At 43.6% G+C, this 12,121-nt stretch overlaps 2 protein-coding genes and 1 non-coding gene across 5 annotated transcripts in view; 1 reads left to right on the top strand and 2 right to left on the bottom strand.

The window, feature by feature from the left end:
• The window catches only part of LOC140294513 (protein NLRC3-like), a 1,060,349-nt gene that overhangs the window by 255,149 nt on the left and 793,079 nt on the right, over positions 1 to 12,121 (top strand). The gene's annotated exons all lie outside the window — the stretch shown is intronic.
• The window catches only part of LOC140265576 (uncharacterized), a 180,399-nt gene that overhangs the window by 98,329 nt on the left and 69,949 nt on the right, over positions 1 to 12,121 (bottom strand). The gene's annotated exons all lie outside the window — the stretch shown is intronic.
• On the bottom strand, positions 959 to 1,031 carry trnak-uuu (transfer RNA lysine (anticodon UUU)). Its single transcript has one exon. It is a non-coding gene; the product is annotated as a tRNA-Lys (tRNA).

The following is a 12,121-nucleotide window of genomic DNA, read 5'->3' as shown; positions in this document are numbered from 1 at the left end:
ATAATCGTCATGAAAACGCTTGCAAACTTGTAAAGGCATTGATAAACTGTTTGTATTGATTAGCAGAGGGCTTTGAATTGTATGATTAAAATTGTGAATTGATTTGATAAACTTGATTGACATTTTATTTTATATTTTTTTGCACCAGCCTTCAGACGTTTAAATGTCGAGTTACATCTGCAGAGGAAGAGATTTGCCTGACTTTTTAGAAGATGCAAGATAAATAATGGCTCTGCGCTGTACACCAGTTCATGTTGTGATCTGTCTTTGAAGTGAAATGCCTTCTTAACTTCATGAGTTGCTTCAGCTCATGTGGGTAAATGGACATGTATAGTGCTTTTCTTGTCTAACTGACCACTCAAAGTGCTTCTAACACTACATGCACTCATACAGCACATCTTAAGTCTACACATAACTACATGCATTCCAACAATGGGTTAGTCCATTCATACACTGATGGATACATTGGGGGTTCAGTGTCTGGAAGCTGGAGTTGAACCACTGACCTCCTGATTGCTGATTCCACCTGAGCTACAGCCACGCCAGGTGACAAACAATCTCTGTGTTAAAGCCGGGGGAATAATCATACTAAGCATCCTCTGAAGACATCATGCTCTGCTACACCCAGTTGCTTTGGTTTCCTCTGGTTCTTCCTGTAATTGCATTGCATTCATGTGAAAAAGAAAACGCGTCCTCTTTCATTTTAAAAAATCTGGACGTTCTTGCTTCACGAACTGTGCAGCAGAACATCAGGACTTTTCTAGGATGTTTGTTAGATACAGATGGTGGGTGTGGTGCATCCACAAATCACCCACTGCAACAGTCGTTGCTCAGGAGAAGGAAACAAAAATGAATGAAGTAAACGCACTTGTACTAAACTAATACTGATCAGTCTACCTGACGGTGCATTCATAGAAGTGTAAGATGATAGTAACCATGGCATATTTGAAGAAAGCATTACCTGAACAGGGACTGGAACCCTGGACCCTCAGATTAAAAGTCTGAAGCTCTACCGACTGAGCTATCCAGGTTTTGAATGTGACAGATCACAGTTTAAGTGACACTTTTTATAAAAACACACAACCCAACTGGTTTACTGGCTGATACAAATGTTAAAGCTTAAACCTAACAGTGTGTAGTTTGGCCTTCAGTTTCTAATTCAAGCATCTTTGGGACCTGAGACACCAAACAGTCGTCCATCAGACACGTTTGGAGCCCCAATGAACATCTCTCGCTCTTGTATTTTTGGTGCTTGATCCCAGTTACCATTGTTGGACTCCAGCGGACTCCAGTACGATTCAACTGTCAGAAACATTGTCTTGGCTTTTTGGTGAAGAGTCCTCTCACATTGGCTAGAGTTGTCGTATTGTAGGCAGTAAGTACCGAGGATTCTGGGAGGAGTAATAAAACGGGGGCGGCAGGTTCTGAAAGTTAAACTCTGTATCCAGTCTCCATTAATGTTTTTATTTTAAAGTGTTAAGTTGAATTAACCCAGCAAGCTCGCTTACATTGGTGGCAGAGCTGATGTTTTTATATGTTTAGACTTTTGCCGGTCCATGGAAGTTAGCTTGCTGTGTGAGTTAGCGCGAGGCTAAGTTAGCATGACGCGGCGTGGAGACATGACCCTGTCAAGTTCAGTTGGTCTCTGTTTGGTGGATCTACCCGCTCCATTTGCTGGTGACGGAAGCCAGAGTTTCCTTGGCTGGAGGGACGGGAGATGGCGGCGACTACTACGGTGAGCTCGCGAGGATTCATCCAACCTGTTTGAGCAAGTCTGCGTTTTTGCTGGTCGTGGAGGCATTTCCCGACTATGGAGATGTGGCACAAAGAGAGGAGAAGTTTCGACGCTTCTTCGCTGGTCTGGGTCCTGCTCTGAAAGCTAAGTTCCTTGAACATTGTGCCACTAATCCGGCGGCCGAGGCAGTTCCACCTGTGGTGGAAGGAGGTGCCAAGCCAGGTCGTCCCAGATGACTTCTGGTGCTATTCATCAGATTCAGGAGGAGGTGTCGTCAAGGAGATTTCCAGGGGCAGGAGTCCCAGCCCAGGGTGAAGAATGGAGTCACAGTTTCAAAAGTTAAACTCTTACCTACTCAATGACTTCAGTACTTGTAAACCCAAACAAAATGTTCTTGTGAAGAGTAGATTGCCTGCTGTGGAATTAAGCTTCCATCTACTGGATATTTGCTGAATCTGCAACTGTAGGCCAAGCCGGTCAGTTTCAGGGCAAAGCTCCTGCAACACCAGCTCAACATCAGTCAATGCCATCGGTTCATGTTATCCTTTTTGCTGATTCCTCGATTGCAGATAACAAGCTGAGTATTGGCTGATACCGATGTTAGGACGATATATCTGTGCATCCCTCCATGAATCCATGAAGCTGAAAATGTGTTTCTGAATGAAAGAGGCAGGTATGTGCAGAGTGAACTTTCTGCTCAACACTGAGTGTTTCTCAGACAGAAAGACACTTTCTATAAAGATACAGAGGAATGAACTGAGCAGAGTGCAGGATGCAGAGGTTCTTCAGTGAATGTGGTGTTGAAGGTGTGGAGGTGGATCAGTGTGTCAGAGGAGACTCTGTAGAAGGACAGAGTGCCAGCAGGACGGTCCACATACACTGCTGCTCTGTTAGAGACAGAGGAGGAGGAGGAGGATTTCTTTCTGTTGTGACGGATCGTGATGTGATGGAACTGTTTGTCTTTGCAGCAGCATCAAACATTTTCAGACTTAGTTTTTCAGGCGAGTGCTCCACCAAGACCAGATTAGGCTGGACACACATTTCTAAAGCCATCACTGAACTTATGAGCATCAGTTTCCTCATTGTAGAGTCATAACATCCAGCAGCTAGAAGTTCTAATTCAGAGCAGAAACATCTTCTCTTCCTGCTTGGAATGTTTCTCTGAATCATGTCTCTTGTTCTTCCAGGATAGAACGCTGATGGACAGATGTTTCCGTTCCAGTCCTTGACCCATTCCATACTCTGTTTCTCAGCCTGGAGAGAGAAGGGCTTTTGACCCCTGATGATGAGTCATCTCTTTGCTCTCCACTGGGCTTTTCTGCCTCAGCTGCAGAGGCAACTTGCCTTCTTCATGGATGCTTGGAAGCATCACGGCCTGAGAGCAGCAGGCAGCCAGTCTCCCCACCAGCTTTGGACATCATTCAGACACCTTCAGGATCCTGATCAGGTGTGTTAAAACAGCTGAGTGCATCATATCAGGAGCCATTATTTAAATGATACATTTAAAAGGCCTACAATGATTTGGCAAGATTACAGAACTTAATATTTATACTGAGGAGAACTGATTTCATAGCTTCACAGTTTAAAACTGCAACTGAAAATGTTTCAGTGAAACATCTGAAGATGCCAAAGCTTTTGTTTAAGTCTCAAGAAAGCCTACAAAATATTGAATAAGCTTAAAGCTGTGATGGTGTTTTATTTGTGTTCAGGTGGAGGCAGACTGTGGGACTGACTGGGATGGACCACACGGCTCTGATGACCTCGGAGGTGAAACGGACCGAGTTGAAGGAGCCCAAGTGCAGCTTGAAGGACACCTGAGCGAGAACATGGCCAGGTCACCTGACCCCGATGTTCCCTTCATGGATGCACTCCACATCTATGCAGCCGCACCACAGCAGCTGATGCAGCCACAGCAGAACTGGACGAGTTCACCAACGTTCACACACTGCTGGATGGAAAAGTGCACCAAACACTTCATGTTCAATCGTCTTTATTAACCAAACTTTAACATTTGTAAATAAAACTTCAGACTGAAATGTTTGTTCTCAGTTCTCCTGAACTGTTACCAACCTCACACACTTCCAGTTAATGAGGTAAAGCCTTAACATGGCTCACTGCTCCACAGCCTTCAATGAGCAGCATGAAACAGAGGAACAGACTAACTGCTACAACTTTGAAATGTTCACCTTAAAGACGCTCAGTTTCTCACATTATTCACATCAGATCATTCCAAAGCCAAAGTCTGTACTTCTAACAGACGCTTGGAGCTTTTCTCTGAATGTCTGCTAGCTTTGGCTCTTCAGAGGCAGTTTCAGCAGGTCCTGCAGGCTGAGGCTACAGGCGTGGTCATTTCAGGAGGAACTCCTGCATACAGGTGCTGGGGAGGTATACTCCAACCTGTCCACAGCTTCAGGAGTTGGTGCAGTTCCTGAGAGGAGCCCACAGAGACACAGTCAGAAGTATTTAAAGCTGCCAATAAGATGCTGAACAGCAGAACTTTCTCAACTTTACCCAAAGATCAAAGAATCTCTGCTTCACCTGTAAAAAGAAACTGGTCTTTCTGCGGTAAAATAAAACAATGTTTCCATCATGTTACCGGGTAGATTTTCCACCACCAGGTTTCAGAAATATGGAGTCAGTGTGAAGAATCAGCAGCAGCTTTAGGAGATGAACATTGTTCAGGTCTGTTTCTCTGAGAGAACATTTACAATCTGAGCATTTTCAGTGTGGTCTCTCAGAAAGCCTGAGCTGCACGTCTCCTCCAGGCTGCTGTGCTCATCCTCACTATCTGGCATCGGCCTCATGATCCTTTTCAGGATGGTCTGAGAAGTAAAAACAGCCTCAGAGGCTGTAAACTGAAAGGGTTTATTAACAGAACAGAGCAGCACTTTTATAGAAGCACATTTTATTGGATAGAACATTGGAGGCTTGTAATCTCTGAATGATAGAACTGCAACATGTTCCACTTAAAGCCTTATTCCACTTTTATAAGTACAATCCCAATAAAAGCCCTGCTGGTACTGATGGAAGCAGTCGGCATGTTCAGGTGAGCAGCCTGTGAGTCCACAGCTGGCTGTGCAGATGTTTGAAAAGGACAGCAGCTGGGGCAGGACGCTCTTTGATCATGTTGGGAACCCCGCTGTCTTTCAGCCCCTGACGTAGCTGCTTTATTTGTGTTGGTCTCCGTTCGATGACCTACAGAAAGGATCAGAGAGTTTGCAAAGCATCATTTAGATGCAGCTGTTGGTGGAAAAAAGAGACGATTGGATCAGTTTGTTCTGCAGTTAATATACATTCAAATCTTTCTCCACATGTACTTCATTTCATTTTGATTTATTCAGACCGCATGCTGCAGGATTTTCTCTGTTGTCATCATTAATGGGAGGAAGAGCCCAGCTGAAGGCCAGGCTGTTCAGCTCACATCGCTCCGGTGGAGGCGGCTCCCTCTGACTATCAAGCTCCAGTTAACAGCGTGAGGCAGCGTTCCATCACTGATGCGCTCCATGCTTTCTGTGGTAGATCCAAAGTCAACATGTCTGCATGATAGCACCAGAATAATCAGTTCAAGTTCATTTCAAGAAGTTGCATCATGACTAAATACAACGATGACTTGAAGGAACACTCGCTGCAGACGCCACATCAGCAACATCTGGATCAGGGCAGTCAGAAAGCTCAAATACAGCAGACTCCTGGTTACTTCCAACAATAAGCTGCAACATGGATTGGCTCAGTCAGGCTCTGCAGGTGGGTGGGACCTTGTGATGGTCTGCCCCATCGAACAGAAGAGTTCTGCCAGTGTTCTCTGAGAGGGAAAGAACAAGATAGAATTAAAAGCTGATTTCAGCTGAGACAGCAGCATCATCCTGACAGATTTAACTTTTTAATCGCAGTTGTTGCTGCAAACGTTTCCAGGAAATATCTACCTCTAATTCTGCTTTCTGTGGTGTCAGAAGAACAGATTTGTTTGAGTCCAAATACCAGATATGAGACCATTTTCAGCTCAAGAATATTTCTTTGTGAGAAATAACTAAAACTCTGTCCAAGAGCTTCCACCATGGACCAATGTGCCTTCTGCTGTCATCAGTTTGGAGAAAAAAACAAAAGGTGTGCTTGTCTGGACTAAATGTCCAGTCACACGTGTTTTCTCTGTTTCACAGACTGTCCTTTGCCATTTGTCTTGTGTTCTCAGAGTGAAACACGAGGTTCAGAGTGGTAGAGAATGTAAAGCTTGTCCTGGCCCGGTGTCAGAGTTACCAGCAAAGCAGACGTGTTCCAGCACAGATCAGCGGTCACAAAAGGTTCTTTTTGCACACCAAACCAGTTCTCTTCATAAGGTTTGTCAGGCCCGTTAGACGCAGAAGCAGTGCAGCGTGAATCTAAAGGTGATAAAATCTGAGTCTACTGGAGAAACAATGCTGCAAACGCTTTGCATCAGATCTGTTATCACTGGTGTGTCCTCAGGTTTCCACTGATACACACGAGGGCTGCTGAGCTTCAAACGAACACCAGTAAATGTGTCCTGGTGGAGGTCGGTGACGTTCACCACCTGCAGAACATCTGGTGCAGAGGTTAGACAAATCTGCACATCAGATCTCTGCAGAGCAAACCGATCGGACACAGGTCAGACAGTAAAAAGCACGCTTCACCGAGTGTCCCTGCAGGGTAACACACCGGAGAGGAATGGGTCACTTTTCCTTCACCACCTGCACCCACAGAATAAACATGCTGTCCACTCATTTTCAGCTTGTTAGCAGGAACAGCAAATGAGGGAACGACAGACCTCGCTGCTCCGGAGTCGACTCAGAAAGAAACAGGCTGGCCAGCAACAGGAGAGTCAGCTGAGGACATTTATGGCTTTTATCAGCATACTGCACAAACGAAGCTTCTAAAGGTTTAAACTTCTTCTCCAAATAAGCCACAGCTTTCAAAATCTCATGGTTGTCATCATGAGCAGGAAGACTTCCTTCATTGTGTGAGCTGTGTGTCTGATATCAGCAGCAATTTACTTCCCTGCAGTGACAGAAAGTGTTTTTCATGCTTTAGGGTCCAGATGTGCAGCATGTGACAGTCCAAAGACGAGGCAAAGAGCCTCAGGCAGGTTCTGCAGACCATCCATCACCATACCTCCCTCAGCAATGATGCCAGTCGACACCGGGTGAAGGTGCAGCTGGTTTGGAGTGAGCTGCACATCTTCACGGGCAACAGCCAGCAGCCCGACAGATACCTGTGCCCAGGTCTCAGTGTCACAATCCTGTGATGAAAGCCAACAAAAACATGATGTTACAGCAGGGAAACGTTGGAAACTGTCACCATGTCATCTGTCCTGCCCACACTGCCTTCCAGCCTTGTGCATTAAAGGAATACTCGGAGGATCTGGGAGTTAACCCTTTCTCCATCATTTTCACAGTGAGACAACATGATCAGTCTCTTTCTGTTCCTGTACACCCAGCAGCTGCCTTTCAGCTCCTAATATCACAGCTCAGCTCAGCTCAGCTCAGCTCAGCTCAGCTCAGCTCAAACAATCGCAGTGGATACAAGTCAGTGGCATACTCTGTAAAAGTGAACATGATCTGCGCTAAGCTAAGGTGTGATGCTAACAGCTGGAAGCCAGCCGCTGGACTACATCAGTCTAGAAAACATTTAAGATTCTTTTGAGGCATTTCTGCTTTATTTGATAGTGACAGCAGAGGCAGAAAAAGCAGGGGGAGAGAGGAGGAAACAAGCAGCAAAGTGCTGCTTTAAGTTAAATTAAGCTGTCGATAAAGCAGCATTCAAAAGCTACAGCACAAAAATGTCTGTGACAGTCTGTAGGAAACACGTGTCGCTGCATTATCTGACAGAGCAGCAAACAAGTTACTGACTGGAGAAACAATCCACAGCTGTGACAGAGAGCAGCAACAGAAGCTCTACAGGGGTTGTAGGTTGTACTTCTATCACATCGGATGTACTGTAGATTTCTTGGGACGATCCATCTGAGTTCAGCTGAGGCGAGTTGGACCCACGAGGGATGTTCCTGACCAACAATTTGCTCGTCGATTAGTCTAAAACTTCAATTTAGACAAAATAAAAATATGTCTCAAGATTTTCTCAAGGCCTCAGGACACAGATGCAGGGTCGAGTTCAAAGTCAAGACTGTTTATTCATATAAACAACAGGTTGATGATCTGCTCACAGAGCAAAGAAAGGGGCTGTGAAACTCCTGAGCACTCTCCTCAATAACTATGGAGGAGGAGAGTGCAGCTGTGAAAATGATCAAACCAAAAGCCTCTCCACTCCAGGAGGAAAACAAAGAGCTATTAAAGATAAGAAACTCGCAGCTCTCCTAACGAGGCGGACTTAAACAAAAGAAGCTCTCTCAGAAACAGAGGCACTATGAAACCTTAACAGTTATCTATCAGCACACCTATAACGGCGGCGCAAAGATCCTCCAAGAGCAAAACACAAAATCACTCCACTAACGGAGGGCTATGAAACTAAAACAATTAACCAACGCAAAAGCTCCGCTAACGGAGATGATTAAAAGATTACAACAAAGATCACTCCAAAAAGAACAGAGGAACAAAACCAGGCTATGAAACTGAGCGTAATAAAACTAAAGCTACGGATAAAGAATAAATTACAACAAAGGATACGCTCGACTGCAGGCTGAAGGAAGCTGTGGCTGTGGAACAAAGAGGCGAGGGTGAGGCTCATGGTGGAAACAACACACTGGCACAAGACAAGGGAGACACAGACTATTAGAGCACAAGAGGAGCCAAGGAGAACAGCTGGAAACACTTTGGAATCAGGGAAGACAATCAGACGCAGACTCAGGAGGAAGGGCAAGGTACCTGAAAGGAGAGGGACGTTAGTGATTTCAAAATAAAACAGGAAATGACGAGACAAGACATGAATCAAAACTTAAATTGTCACAGATTTCTTTTAAAAAAATCAGAGGTTTGAAAATACTTTTGACAGTAAAATTGCACATTGGAAAACAACTTAGACCCCAAAAAGTGACCAAAGTCCGACTGTGTTTGAAGTACTTGAGGGAACTGAAAAAATGACATTAACAATTAACTATCATGGCACAAGAAGCTCTGACAATGAACACATTTTCTTAAAGTCCATGTGTGTGAAATGTTGGGATAATCTGTGTTTATCTTTGAGTCACCTTCAAATGAAGAGAAGTTACAACATGAACAAGGGAACCCAGAGAAGGATGCAAGATTTGGATAGCAAGCATTTCCCAGCTGGTTGGCTATTGTCATGCTTCCTGAGCGATTTACACAAGTCAAACAAATTCCCAACATCTGACACTGAAAAACCTCATTTATCCTCCTCTCTGCGTCAGACACATTCATGCTGCGTTCACTGAAAAAACGTTATTTCCACGTTGCAAATTTGAAAGTCCGGCCAAAATGCCATCCTGTCAACTTGGTGAAAACGGAAAACTCGTGCTACAACATTTCAAATGTGGGACTTTCAAAGTAATTAGGCTTTGGAACTGTAAAAAGGTTTTAAGAAAATCACAGGACTATGGTGGGAAACCGCCCAAACTCGCTTTAACCATGGCCCGAACAGGCTAACGTTGGGCCTGTTTGGTAGCTCGCTAACGCTAACGCCAATAAATGCTAACGTTAGCTAGCGAACTCTAACAGTCGTAGCACTAATTAAAACATATTAACGAACATGATTGATAACTTACCTTATTTATTGTTATCCAAAAGAAAGGACAAGACGGCGCAAAAGTGGAGTGAGCAGGCTCCCCTCAGTGACCCGGCCTGTGTGCTGGACTGGTGCGTTGCTGAGCGGGAGAGATGAATATTGCTACTGCGCATGTTTTTCACCAAGTAACTGTCACTTCATAAATAACAATCATAAGTGCGTATTGTTAATAGCCGAGTAAAGTTAACTAGTGTATGTATGTCAGGACAGCTATTGGATTTTACAGAGAATGAGATGAAAAAAAGTGATCACAGATGCATTTTCTGTCGCTATTTTTTTTTTTTTTTTTTTTTTTTTTTTTAAGGGAGGCGCTTGTTGGCCACCAACCATGACTTCATGACCCGAACATATCGGGGGAAGTACAGACTCATCCTTGAGGGAGGTCGGTATGTATTCGCCAGAAACAGTAGCCCTAATCACTTAATATCACTGGGGCGGCGAACGGTATTTCTAGTAGTCTCACCCGCTCTGGTTCACAGTGATGGTGTTGCGGTCAATACCATCTCCATCGATACACAGCAGATAACAGGGAGGTGAGAAAGTGCACAGATGTTATTACAAAGTTATTACAAGTGCATAAAAAAGATCTGTACACCATTTTTTGGGTACATTTTCTCTCCCATGAGTCTTTGTGGAATTCTTTAAAAGTCGCCTTCCAGTTGCCCCGGAAAGCAGGACACGGCACTGTTCTGAACTGACAAGATAGAAAATGATAGAAAATCCATTGATTGTTCCTCTTTACGTAGTAGCGGAGAAAAGCGGCTCATCACAAAGTCCCATCAGAGAAATGGGTGTTAATGGCATGCTTTTTATCCACAAGGGCAGTTATTTCTAATCGTCAGAGAATTATAGTTGAATTTAGGTTTTTAAAATTCTCTTTCAGGATTTCTTCAGTGAGAAATGACAATGGTTGTGGCAACATCAGCTGATGAAAAAGATTTGCAGCTGGTATGAAGCTTTCAGAAATGTTCCACCCTGACCTCGTCCGATCTGGGAAGCTAAGCAGGTGGTCAGTACTTGGATGGGAGACCTCCTGGGAATACCAGGTGCTGTAAAATTTTTCACTTTGCTATAAAAAACTTCACATCCACAATCAGTTCACTGGAAGATTATTGGAACAAATTCTTGACTGAAAGTGACAAATCTTTGATGATCATTAATCACACAAAGCGGAGCTTCTTCTTATGTTTCTATGCAGCTGAGCTCTCATCATGATGATGGTGATGTGTGTAGAAATCCTGCTCTTCAGCACATTTAATTTAACATCCAATAAGGTTTAAAGTTCCCATTTTCAGCTTTGATGCTGGTTCCACATCTCTTATTCTCTGTAATACATCTCCAGGTGTTATTTCATGATGAATACCAGATGCTATAAAACAGACCAAACTTGGTCTTTCTTTTGGCTTGTGGGAGGGAAACAGATGGAAGTTGTACATTTAAGAAAAATGTTCATTAGCCAGCCAATGTTAGAGCGCCAGTGGAAGCTAATATGCTAACATTAAACTTCTTAACATTAGCGCTATAGCTAGCTAAGACGCTAACGTTAGTTAATGCGCTAACATTCAACTTTTTGACGTGGAAGTGATGTGTTTGGCTTTATTCTTTATTTCCCTTCACTCCTACAGTTCTCTAAGTCAGGCAAGTCCAGCAGCTGACCTTATCTCCTGCAGATTAGCCGCTTGATTTGCTATTAGCTTATGAAGCCATTTTATGTTAAACCAAACTAAAAGGGCGCGATAAGCTAACCTGAGGATATGGTGTGTGTTAGTTATCTCAAGTGTTTCCTTGCAAGCTAAATTAATATTCAATTGAAATGCTGTTTGCATTTTCTGGAAAATGATGTTACTTCCAGATGTGTTGGTTGATGATGAACTGTTCATCTCAAGCGTCTGAACAATTTAAATGTTTTTATTATCAGATATTTGATACAGAGAAAACCAGAATATTGTGTCAGTCCCACCAAAATGAGACTTTTTGCAATGCATTTGAACAGGACTGTCTTTATCTCTTTCCCTCTCTCAGATAATGATGTGGATGGTGACACAGCCGACTGTGGCCTCACAGACAACACGGTTGGTCCTTTTTCAAGGATCTTTCAACAAGCAACTGAGATTCAGTCTGTTTTTGTCCCAGCAAAAAGAGTCAGTAACATCACTGACTTTAGAGCACGAGCCTCCAGAGGAACGGCAGCAAAGTGCTTCTTCAGCATCGTTCAGGGAAATGTATGAATACGCTTTCAGTTGTCCTCCTAAATCACAGCTTGTGTGGATGATCATTTTTTAAGGATTTATTGTTGCTTTGATATATAATCTCACCTAAAATGTCAAACTTAAAAAGTTAGAAGGAAGATATTTTGTAAACTCATGCTAAAGACTGCAAATGCATCATTTATGTACGAGTTGGTAACCTTTGGAGTTGTTAAGTTCAACAAGCGATGAAAATGTTTATATTTTAAGTTCATTTCCACCCAGAAAATGAAAAAAAAGTACTTTCCAGCTGTGTAACTGGTGTGGGACTGCCTGCTGCTTTTGACATCCCATCATTCCCCAGAAATCTGCAACAGAACTTGACGACTAAGAACCGTGTCAGAAAAGCCCAAAGGACTGACCCACAGTAATCAGAGTCCTCTGTGAAGGTGGCGCACAGAATACAGTGTAAGTTTGTAGCCTCCCAGCATCG

The sequence above is a fragment of the Leuresthes tenuis genome, unplaced genomic scaffold, assembly GCF_036924035.1.
Source record: "Leuresthes tenuis unplaced genomic scaffold, fLeuTen1.0.hap1 SCAF_1, whole genome shotgun sequence".
NCBI lineage: Eukaryota > Metazoa > Chordata > Actinopteri > Atheriniformes > Atherinopsidae > Leuresthes > Leuresthes tenuis.
Note: the sequence above shows the minus strand (reverse complement) of the source record. Positions and strands in the feature narration are given on the sequence as shown.